The following is a 12056-nucleotide window of genomic DNA, read 5'->3' on the forward strand; positions in this document are numbered from 1 at the left end:
AGGTGTTGAGCAGATTCAGGGTTAATGATGCTAAACCCAGGACTACTCCATTGGAAAATCACTTTGAATTGTCAAAGGAGCAGTCACCCAAGATTGCCGAGGAGCGTGAGCATATGACACTTGTTCTATATGCTTCAGCAGTTGGGAGTTTTATGTATGCTATAGTCTGCACTAGACCTGATATAGCACATGCAGTGGGAGTTGTTAGCAGGTACATGGCGAACCCGGGAAAAGAGCATTGGGAAGCTGTGAAGTGGCTTCTGAGATATCTGAGAGGTACATCCAGTACTTCAATTTGTTTTGGCAAAGGCAAGGTGACTCTACAGGGTTTTGTGGATGATGATATTGGTGGGGATGTGGACTCGAGCAAGAGTACATCCGGGTACATTTACACCATAGGTGGAATAGTAGTGAGTTGGATGTCCACGCTTCAGAAGTGTGTTTCTGTTTCATATACTGAAGTTGAGCATGTGGCAATAAATGAAGTTGGGAAAGAGATGATATGGCTGGCAGATTATCTGGAGGAATTGTGCAAGAAGCAGAGCGAGAAGATTCTTTACTCAGATAGGCAGAGTGTCATACAGTTGGTGAAAAATCCAGTCTATCATACGAAGACAAAGCACATCAGAAGGCGGTACCCATTTCACTCGCACGGCAGTGGAGGATGGTGATATGTGCTTGGAGAAAATAGAGGATACAAAGAACCCGGCAGACATGTTCACGGAATGTGTTGATGTTAGAAAACTAGGGGTATGCAAAACCTCGGTTGATCTTCTATAGTTGTTGCTAAAGATGTTACGGTGCGGTAAAGATGTTGATGATGAAGAGATTTTTTTTAAAATGTATTTTTTGGATGACTGAATCAGTCTCCAAGTGGGAGAATTGTTAGATTATGGAGCCTGATTAATATTTGATGTACTGTCATATATTAATGTTCACGCTGTTCATTTATTCTCCATTTATTCTCTGTAACCAAAATACTCTGAATTATTAATATATATATCTATACCCATCAGCGTGGAAGTTTACTCATGCGGTGTCACCACGAAATATTAGTTTCTCTCTTTCTCTCTCTAGATCTCTCATCTCTTTCTCTTGAAAGTTCTTGTGTTCTTAATTCATCAAGTGTGTGTGTGTGTGGATTCGATCCTAACAATTGCTACGAGAAAAGTTAGCCTCTCTTGGAATTACGTCTGGATAGCTGCATGAACCTACTATCTTCTGAAATCTTACATTAAAATAAGTGGTACCTCTCAAAATCTTTCGTTGGGATTGCCACGAAAAGATTTAGCATCACCTGAATTTTACATCGAGATAGCCATAGAAACCCTCAAAATCTTACATCCTGAGTTGATGCTTCTTGGAATCTTACGTCAGGAGGATCCAACCAAAAAAACAGAATCAAGTTGTCTAGTACAAGACTAATAACCTAGTATGTTGTAATATGCCACAAATCTAATATAAATCCTTTTCGAAGGTCAAAGTCCAACATGAAGGGTCACATAGTCTGATCTAATCCAGACATAAGCCCCACGATCCACCAAAGCTAACGTCTAAAGCATACACTAGCCAACCGTAGGATAAGGCCTTAATTAATTAATAGCGAAGTGATCCCATCACGTAAATAGATCAAGGGGCAAGGGCAAGTAACATCAATAACTTAAGGATATGTATACTATTCCTAGATAAACCTGAAATAAGACTAACAAAGAAGTATGAATATCAAAAAATTCAGGCTAGCCAACCTTGCCTAAAAACTAGCAATTTATCAATGCTAAAACAATCAATGAGTTAAGTCTAAGATTACTAAATTGTAGTGTACCTCAAAGCAGAACACAGCCGTTAAAATCAACAAAAATGGGGCTTTTCATTCCCGAGCAGCCTTTGAATGATTTAGCTATCGAGTGAGCGATCTAGGTGTACGAGTAAATCGAACTTTAGTGCAATAAAGAATCTCAAGCCTAAAATAACGTCCATAATGGGCTCTTAAGACTCTTATACAGAATTACTTAATTGTTTTCACCAGTTCAAGGAACAAATACCCAAAGTTGAGCACAATCTGAGCATAAATGAAGATAAAAATCCTTATAAATTCAAGCTCAAGATAGACAAATTAACAATAATAATAGGTTATAAAGCGAGAATAACGACTCCAACAATGCTCCAAAGCTAAACCGAGGTCAAACACATCAATTCTTAAAGAAATTATATTTTACCTGAGCTCCAACTCTTTTCCCTTTAATGGAAAAATGATTAGAGAAGAGAGATATTACTATTAGGGATTACCTCCCACGTACCAGAGGTCGTTGGGGTAATGTTGCTAGTGCGGAGAAAACTCTGCATGACCGATGGTCAACAAAACCAACCCGCTATTTGGAAGAGGAAATTCTTCTAGGGCAAGACCAGACGATGTCATCAACTTTCGTTAGTGCGGTTGGCAAACCAGCGAAATGGATCCTCTGCAGCGAGTCTAGCTCTATATGACCAGCTACATCAGTAGACTTATAATAAAATTCTAAATCTCGAACGGACCCTCAAAAATCATTTGGGATCCAACATAAATTGAATATGGTACCCAACTAGAAATAGTATGTCGAACTCAGTGACATCATTGAAACTTCTATGAAAAGTCGTCTTGACAAAAATGGGGTCCACCACTCAAGCTCCATTTTAACTAAAACCACGAAATGAGTCTGGAAGTCTCGAGACCCCAATTAAAGGTCTATCTAGACTAAAATCCACAACGTGTAGCTAATGAAAGCATCAGAATTATATTTCAAGATTATCTACTTGAAATGTTGACCAAAATCAAACACCTAAACTTTAAAAGTGTCAATCCCATAAACTTGCAGAAAAACCAAAAAAACTACGTGGTTATCCTGTCAATCCAACTAGTCATACACGACTTGGGGTAGCTATAGAAAAACTAAAAAAGCTGAAAATATGAAGAAAAAAAAAAGGAAAATGGCCTAGAGAGTCAACATAGTGTTTACAAACACACACTCATAATCTACCATATACTCTCGTTTTATTTTGGTTGATTTTTTATCATAAATAAATTATTTTTTTCCTTTTTCATTTTAGAAAATAAAAATAAATTTATCATTTTCTTCAAAACTATATTTATCATTAAAAACTACATAAATAATAATAGTCTAAATTAAAAATATTATTATTAAGATTAATTTAGTAAAATAAATTTTAAAAGAAAATATCATGTTAACGTAAATCAAATAAATGAAGCAAAGAAAGTTGTTGGGACTATTAAATTTGTTTGACTTCTTTTTTGTGTTTACTTGTTTTGTATAGCAGTTAACACTATTAAATTTTTTTAACTTTAATATTAAATTTATTAATTTCTTCAAAACTATATTTATCATTAATTACTACATAAATATTAATAGTCGAAGTTAAAAATATTATAATTAAGATTAATTTAGTAAAATAATTTTGTAAAGAAAAATATCATGTTAACGTGAATGAAATAAATGAAGTAAAGAAAGTTGTTGGGACTATTAAATTTGTTTAACTTTTTTTTTCTGTTTACTTGTTTTGTACAACAGTTAACACTATTAAAAATTTTTAACTTTAATATTAAATTTATCATTTTCTTCAAAACTATATTTATCATTAATTACTACATAAATATTAATAGTCGAAGTAAAAATATTATAATTAAGATTAATTTAGTAATATAAATTTTTAAAGAAAAATATCATGTTAACGTGAATCAAATAAATGAAGCAAAGAAAGTTGTTGGGACTATTAAATTTGTTTGACTTCTTTTTTGTGTTTACTTGTTTTGTATAGCAGTTAACACTATTAAATTTTTTAAACTTTTATCTGTGTTTACTTATTTTATATAAATCTTTTATCTGTGTTTACTTATTTTATATAAATCTTCTTATAAAAATTTCTATCTTTGACTGAAGATTATATAACACTAAACTCAGTAATTAAACTGAGAAGGTTCAATCCTCTTTCCCTGACATTAAATTTTAAGGCATTATACATAAATATGCCTTTTAACTTTGCTTCATTTTATATTTATGTCCTCCAACTTTGAGTGTGTACAATGTTAGGTTGTCGAGCCTGATTAATGTGTGATGTATTGTCATATATTAATGTTCACGCGCTGTACTATTTATTCTCCATTTATTCTTTGTAACCAAAAATACTCTGATTTATTAATATATATACCCACCGCCGTGGAAGTTTACTCACAGGGTGTTACCATGAAATACTGATTTCTCTCTTTCTCTCTCTAGATCTCACATCTCTTTCTCTCTAAAGTTCTTGTGTTCTTGATTCATCAAGTGTGTGTGTGTGGATTCGATCCTAACAACTGGTATCAGAGCTAAGGAAATTCAACACGATCACTGAAGATGGATACTTCGAAGCTTGGAATCAAGAATTTTGATGGATCCGATTTAAGTTCCTGGAAGATGCAGATATAAGATTATTTGTACTAGAAAGATCTTCACCAACCGTTAACCGGGGTGAATCCGGAATCCATGATGGAGGAGAAGTGAAAGCTCAAGGATCGCCAGGCTCTAGGGTTGACCCGGTTGACTTTGTCAAGAAATATGGCGTTCAACATCGTGAAGGAGAAGACTACGTCTAATCTATTGAAGGCACTATCAAACATGTATGAAAAACCATCGGTGATGAACAAGATAAATTTGATGCGTAGATTGTTCAATTTACAGATGTCTGAGAATGGATCTGTTTCTGATCATATAAACGAGTTCAATATGATTGTGAGTCAACTCAATTTTTGTGGATATCAATTGCAAAGATGAAATTAGGGCGTTGATTTTGATGTCATCTCTGCCCGATCTTGGATACTGTTGTTGCTGCGATTAGCAGTTCCCATGGATCTGAGAAACTGAAGTATGATGAAATCCATGATGTTGTGCTTAGCTAAAGTATTCGCAAACGAAAAGTGGGATATTCATCGGGCAGTGCTCTCAGCGTTGACCGAAGGGCGAGAAGTAAGACGAAAGGCCAAAATCAACATGGTCGATCAAGATCAAAGAATTGAGGAAAATCTCTGAACATATCAAACGTGACTTGTTGGAACTCTGGAGAAAAAGAACACTTTCGGATGAGCTGTACAAAGCCAAAGAAGAAACAGAATCAGAAATATGGAGATGACAATGATTCTGTAAATTCAGTAGAGGACATTGGGGATGCTCTAATCCTTAGTCTGGACAGCCCAGTTGAATCATGGATTTTGGATTTTGGTGCTACTTTCCATTCGTCTCCAAGAAAGGAGTTGTTTCAAAATTTCAAAACTAGAAATTTTTGGAAAGGTGTATCTTGCTGACAATAAAGCCTTAGAGATTGAAGGAAAGGGGGATGTTTGCATAAATACCACCTCGGGAAACCTGTGGACATTGGAGGATGTCATATATATTCCTGGGCTCAAGAAAGATCTGATCTCTATTGGTCAGTTTGATAGCACGGGATATGCAGCAGAGTTTGGGAAAGGTTCGTGGAAGATTGTGAAATGTGCTATGGTAGTAGCTCGTGACACCAAATCTAAAACCTTGTACACTACTGCAGGGTGTATTAACATGGCCGTTGTTGCTGAAGGTGCTTCCGGTTCATGTCTGTGGCACAACAGACTTGGACACATGAGTGTTAAAGGAATGAAGATGATGATTGCAAAAGGAGAATTAGAGGATCTGAATTCTATTGATATGGGGAGAAAGTGCAGTTGGAAATGGTCCATACAGATGTTTGGGGACCATCTCCAGTATCGTCACTTGGAGGATTCAGATTCTATGTTACCTTAATTGATGATTTCAGCAGGAAGGTATGGGTTTACTTCTTGAAGCACAAGTCAGATGTGTTTGCAACTTTAAAGAAGTGCAAAGTTGAAGTTGAGAATCAGACCTGTTTGAAAGTAAAATACCTAAGGTCTGACAATGGTGGAGAGTATGACAAATAAGAGTTCAATGCATTTTGTGCAGCTGAGGGAATCAAATTGATGAGAACAGTTCCTGGTAAGGCAAGGCATAATGAAATTGCTGAGAGGATGAACAGAACATTGAATGAGCGTGCAAGGAGTATGAGGATACATTGTGGGCTGCCCAAAACATTTCGGGCGAATGTTGTGAGCACAACTGCATACTTGATGAACAGGGGACCATCGATTCCTTTAGGGTTCAAGATTCCAGAGGAGGTGTGGACTGGAAAAGAACTCAAGTACTCACACTTGAGGACTTTTGGTTGCACTGCTTATGTTCATGTCAATCCAGAAAAGAGAGACAAGCTTGATACCAAGGCTATGAAGTGTTACTTCATACGCTATGGTTCTGATTTTTTTGGTTAGAGGTTTTGAGATGAAAAGAATAGAAAGATCCTGTACAAGGACAGAGAGCAGAAAGTTCTAGAGATTACAAAGCAAGTGGGAGTTGAGGTTGAGTTGGAGAAGAGTAGCTCCAGAGATGTCGAAGCAGGTACTCAACCAACTCCTACTGAAGAATCTGAAGTGGAGCAAGTTACACCTGAGCAGGTGTTAAAAAGATCATCCAGAACCATCAGGGCACCAGATATGTATTCACCTTCATTACACTATCTATTGCTGACTAATAAGGGGGAACAAGATTTTTTTGATGAGGCCCTATAGGTGGAGGATTCGATCAAGTAGGACCAAGCCATGGATGATGAGATGAGGTCACTTGAAAAGAATGACACATAGGTGTTGACTGAGTTACCTGTAGGGAAGCGAGCTTTGCTGAACAAGTGGGTGTTCAGAATCAAGACTGAACCAGATGTCAAAAGAAGGTTCAAGGCTCATTTAGTGGTTAAATGATATTCACAAAGGAAAGGTATTGATTATGCTGAAATATTTTCTCCTGTTGTGAAGTTAACCTCTATTCGAACTCTGTTGAGTATTGTTGCATCAGAGAATTTGCATCTAGAGCAAATGGATATAAAAATAACATTTTTACATGGAGATTTGGACAAAGAGATCTATATGCAGCAACCGGAAGGATTTGTGGTTCCACGCAAGGAACACATGGTGTGCAAGCTCGGTAGGAGCTTGTATGGACTAAAACAAGCACCAATGCAGTGGTACAAAAAGTTTTACTCTTTCATGACCAAGAGTAGATTCTGCAAAGCCGAAAAGGATCCGTGTTGTTACTTCAAGAAATACTCTGATTCATATGTCTTTCTACTCTTGTATGTGGATGATATGTTGATTACAGGATCTAGTATGAGGGAGATTAACAATCTGAAGATAAGGTTTTTTGCAGCATTTGAGATAAAAGATTTGGGTCCAGCAAGGCAGATTTTGGGGATGAAGATTTCACGGGATAGATTTGCTGGCACTTTAAATCAAGCTCAGGGGTTGTACATTGAGAAGGTGTTGAGAAGATTCAGGATTAATGATGCTAAACCCAGGACTACTCTATTGGAAAATCACTTTAAATTGTCAAAGGAGCAGTCACCCAAGACTGCCGAGGAGCGTGAGCATATGGAACTTGTTCCATATGCTTCAGCAGTTGGGAGTTTTATGTATGCTATGGTCTTCACTAGACCTGACATAGCACATACAGTGGCAGTTGTTAGCAGGTACATGGCGAACCCGGGAAAAGAGCATTGGGAAGCTGTGAAGTGGCTTCTGAGATATCTGAGAGGTTCATCTAGTACTTTACTTTGTTTTGGCAAAGGCAAGGTGACTCTACAGGGTTTTGTGGATGCTGATCTTGGTGGGGATGTGGACTCGAGCAAGAGTACATCCGGGTACATTTACACCATAGGTGGAACAGTAGTGAGTTGGATGTCCAGGCTTCAGAAGTGTGAATCTCTTTCATATACCAAATCTGAGTATGTGGCAATATCTGAAATACTAAGAAAGAGATGATATGACTGGCAGATTATCTGGAGGAATTGGGCAAGAAGCAGAGCGAAAAGATTCTTTACTCTGATATCCAGAGTGCCATACAATTGGTGAAAAATCCAGTCTATCATTCGAAGACAAAGCACATCAGAAGGCGGTACCATTTCACTCGCAGGGCAGTGGAGGATGGTGATATGTGCTTGGAGAAGATAGAGGGTGCAAAGAACCCGGCAGACATGTTGACGAAATGTGTTGATGTTGGAAAACTAGGGGTATGCAAAACCTCGATTGATCTTCTGTAGTTGTTGCTAAAGATGTTGCGGTGCGGTAAAGATGTTGATGATGAATAGATTTTTTTTGAGAATGTATTTTTTGGATGACTGGATCAGTCTCCAAGTGGGAGAATTGTTAGGTTGTGGAGTCTGATTAATATTTGATGTACTATCATATATTAATGTTCACACGCTGTACTATTTATTCTCCATTTATTCTCTGTAACTAAAAATACTCTGATTTATTATTATATATACCCCACCGCCGTGAAAGTTTACTCACGGGGTGTTACCACGAAATATTAGTTTCTCTCTTTCTCTCTCTAGATCTCTCATCTCTTTCTCTCTAAAGTTCTTGTGTTCTTCTTTCATCAAGTGTGTGTGTGTGTGTGTGTGGATTCGATCCTAAAATACAAGTAGACACTTACACTTGTATAAAATTGAACAAATGGACACACACGTCTTATGTGGCATTCTACGTGAAAATTTGCATCCTACGTAGTCTCCTATGTGTATCATGCCACATAGGACCAATGTGTCAACTTGTTCAACTTTATACATGTTTAAGTGTCTATTTGTGCATACCCAAAGTTAGAGGGTATAAATGTGAAATGAGGCCAAGTGAAAAGGCCTCTATATGTATTATGCCAAATTTTAATATCATCTTTTTCACTATTTCATCTTCTTCACAATTTACAAGACCGATTATTATTAAAAATAAGGGAAAAGTACTAATATATCCCTAAATTATTATAAAAGGTAGGTACATATAGTCTGTCATATTTTTGGACATTGGTGCCCCATTCATAAGAAAACTAGAGCATATTTACCTTTTGTACTAATGGACATATACACGTGACATAATCTTATCCATCAATATGAAATTTTTTATTATCAGATCAACGCTTACGAGTGTGTCATGTGTCTCTATTTAGTCTTTTGTTAGAGTGAAGGATATATATGCTCTAGTTTTTGGATGACCGGGGTACCAATGTACCTAAAGTATGACAGAGTATATCTCATAACATTTACGATAGCTCAGGATGTATTTGTACTTTTTTCCTTAAAAATATACATTTTATACAATTTATTGTTTTACCATAAAAAATGTCATTATGGTAAATGATAGATAAATACTCTCCGTCATATTTTTGTAACATTGGAGTCTCTTTCATCCAAAAACTAGAGTATGTACGCTCTTTATACTAACGGACATAGACGTGTCATAATCTTATCCGCCGATCCGACATTTAATAAATACCGGATCAACATATAAGATTGTATCATGTGTTCCTATTTAATCTTCTGTCAGGGACATTAATATCCTAAAAGTATGACAAATGATATCTACATACTGTTTACAATTATTCGGAGATATATTTTTCCAATTTCTCTAAAATATGTCAGGCAGATTTGTCCTGAAGGAAATATTTAGAATGTAGTGTTATTTTTATTTTAAATTTTTGTGGTTTAAATGCATACTATTTATACTCAATCAATTTAAATTTAAATACAATTTCTTCTAAAGATCTCTACAATTTTTCTATTTTCTCCATGACTTGTTTGTGGAATGTGTGCATACATAATTTTTCTTATATGTTTTTGTTTGACTTTTAATTTTTTGTTGTTGATTTATATTTCTCTGCAGTCCTTATTCTCAATTCTCATATAGCTAAGTTAGTCTTTTAGTATAACCTTAAAAAAGTTATATTTTGCACCATTAATTATTTTCTTCATTGACTTTTATTGGTTATTATTAAATTTTTATATATTTTATTAAAATTGATTATAAATATAAATATTTTATCACAACATTCATACTAATTAATATAATTTTCAATTGGGGAAATAATTTGGAAAATAACTGAGAGAAATGGTGAAATAACTCACGAGTTAGCGCGATTTATTAGTTTTGTCGTCAAATTATTGACTGCTTTAGAACTTTTTTATTTAACTAGTTGAACTTAAATACATCATTGATTTACCACATGGCATAGAAAGTGATCCTAAACCCTTTGTAGGAGCATGAAGCGCTTCATATATAAAAGTATAGAGAAATATTTAAACGCCCTTAAACTTAGCAAGAAGTATTAATTTCTTCATCAAACTATCAAAAATCTTAAAAATATCTCTCTACTTAAGTAACTAAATATTAAAACACTCATGTCTTGCAAAGTGACATGGCAATCAGGGACTCAGTTGATATTCTTAAAAAGAATTATTTTAAATAATAACAATAATTAATATTAATATATATATTCTTTGTACTGGACTAAATGAATTTTAAAGTACTCCTCTTATTTCATATAATATATCTATTATATGTAACATCAACATAAATTTCATGTATGAGTACGTGAATAACACATTTATTTGTATAACATGCGAGAGGTTTATTTAAATTCAATTAGTTAAGTAGAGATATATTTTGAAAGTTGTGAATATATTAGAGACGGAACTAATAATTCACATTATATTTAAGAGTTTTTTCAATAATATTCTTAATAAATAATTAATATTTAGGGATAAAACGAAATGATGTCTTTCTATATTCAACGGTATTGTTGTAAATTTGATATTCATTTACCGATCGTATGCATGTAAAAGTAATTGACTAAATTTAATAAAGGTATTATTATTATATAGTATAAGAAAGGACGGTTTCAACAAGTATGTTTTAATTTATAGAAAGGGTATTTTAGTCATTGCGTCCAACATGCTGATAATGTATTGCTGAGGTTCCATACGTGTTGCAACTGCAAATTCAACAAAATACGTGGCATGGGTTTTTCTTATTCTAATTGTAGAATAAAATCAAATTGTTTCTCTTGATTGAATTGTTTAGTTGGAATTTTACTTGGGATTCCCTGTTGGAGAAGACTCAATTCACTTTTGCTGTATTTGAAGAGACAAGACTCAATTTTTATAAGAGAGGATTGATTGCACTCGCTGATTCTTCCGTCTCTAACAAGATTGAGTCTTATTTGATAACTATTGAATTGATAGTTCTACCAGTAGGACAGAAATAGATTACTATGTTGGATGTTAGATCCATAAATAGATGAACAAATATATATACCCAAAGCAGAAAATAACACAAAATTAGTTTATTGTTGTGATTTTTGTTTCATTGCTTTTCTTGTGCTTATAGTTTAATTTGTTTTTGGCGAGTGCAGATTGTGCATACTACTTCTCTTCACCTATAGAAAAAGAGAGGAACGGAACTCAGCTCAAGTTGTGTAAATGTATAGAAAGAAACTTGAGTATTAGGTTCAAACCGTTCCGTCTTAGCAGATGATAGCATAAAAAAGTGAAATGGATTTTTCTTCAAACTTGTTGTGAACCTAGATCTGTTTTGTGTGCTTCTGATTGAAGGCAAATATAATCTTTGCTTGACTAATAATTTCTTCCATCTTAGTACATACACAATAGTACTTTTTGTGCAATTGGTCAGAGGATAGTCCATCCATTACATATCAATTCAAGTAGTAAGAACACGGTAATATACTGTACCAATTAGTGTAGTTTAGTTGCAGCGAAAAAATGTATGGTTAAAGGAAGACATAATATATAAATTTGGCTTCAAATCACATTTGTAGGTACTTAAGCTTGTATAAAGTAGAACAAGTAATACACGAGTCCTATATAGCATTCTATATTTTTTGTTTTATGTGTATTTGTGTCATGCAGAACTCGTGTGTTACTTGTTCTACTTTATACAAGTTTAAGTGAAATTTAAGTGTTTATTGTGCATATTCAAAATTGAAGAACAAGATTAAGTTAAAAGGCTCATTTATGTATTATGTCAAAAAGAAAATATGCATAATGATATAAAGAGTACTAACTAGTGTTTAGGGTAAATTTTTTATTTATAAAATTTACTTATCTTGTAAAACTTACTCTTAATAACCTTATCATCTTGTACAACT

Source organism: Solanum lycopersicum, chromosome 3 (assembly GCF_036512215.1).
Source record: "Solanum lycopersicum chromosome 3, SLM_r2.1".
In the NCBI taxonomy this organism is placed as follows: domain Eukaryota; kingdom Viridiplantae; phylum Streptophyta; class Magnoliopsida; order Solanales; family Solanaceae; genus Solanum; species Solanum lycopersicum.